Source organism: Priapulus caudatus, unplaced genomic scaffold, assembly GCF_000485595.1.
Source record: "Priapulus caudatus unplaced genomic scaffold, Priapulus_caudatus-5.0.1 Scaffold63, whole genome shotgun sequence".
NCBI classification, from domain to species: Eukaryota; Metazoa; Priapulida; class Priapulimorpha; order Priapulimorphida; family Priapulidae; genus Priapulus; species Priapulus caudatus.
Window position 1 is genome coordinate 567,140 of NW_014577124.1, and position 1,109 is coordinate 568,248.

A 1,109-nucleotide genomic window follows, 5' to 3' on the forward strand; every position below is an offset into this window, starting at 1 on the left:
TTATACTGGGTTACGGGCCGGACACACTAGGCGATTTAATCCACAGGCACTTGAAGCATATCAACTGTAAGCGCACGGCGCCGCCATTGCGCGTACACTAATACATATATATAAGAGTATGTGTCAAGTCAATATATATGTATTAGTGTACGCGCAATGGCGGCGCCGTGCGCTTACAGTTGATATGCTTCAAGTGCCTGTGATTTAATCGGGCGACTTTATCGCCCGATTCTATCGCGCGAGTCGAGTGGACAAACTACGACAAACTAGTCGGTTCATCATTTCGCGCATTGTGTCTGAGCGCCTTGTGTTCACTCTGGTTCAGTGATCAGAAATTATGCATGTGCTTGTTGTCCATAGAGTACCGAAGTGTGACGTCACGGTGTCACTGAGCACGAGTACAACAAGTAACAGATCCTATGATCTCTCGCACGTTCTAATGAGGTTTGAGTAATTGTCCACATTATAATTAATGAAGTGATGCAATGGGATCGACACATTTCATATTTAACTAATCCTGAGTATGTGACATTTTGACTACATGTATGCGTATAATTTCAACGATATTACTTAAAATTATTTCGTATACCATGAATGATACAGCTATTTCTCATGCGCGACACTACCGCCAGCTAACGGCAACGAAAAATGTACATAATTTCAATTGGCGTTAAAGTGATTACGTCACCGTAAATAATAAATGAACAAAAAATTCCACTTTTTCACAAAATATAAGTAATTCTGTTCACTTTTTATGGTAAATTGCTGCATTATACTTTTTATTTCATTAGTATTATTGTTCGATGTGAACATACACTCGTGACTCATCCCATAGCAAGCAATTAATGTTAGGAACACTAATATCAAATCGTCTAGGTTTTTTGGATTTTTAACTAGTTGAGAAACAATCTTATCAGGTAAGAATTTGACGATACGTTTAGTCCCGTTAGTTTTTACTTTTAATGTAAAAAAATGGCATTAGAAAAAATTTAAAAAACCATAGAAAATTCGTGACGTAATCACTTGAATGTGGCTGTGTTTAGCGTGCATAGACGCACCCTCGCAACAACACGTGCAAATAAACTAAATCCGTCATTAAGCTGTTCATT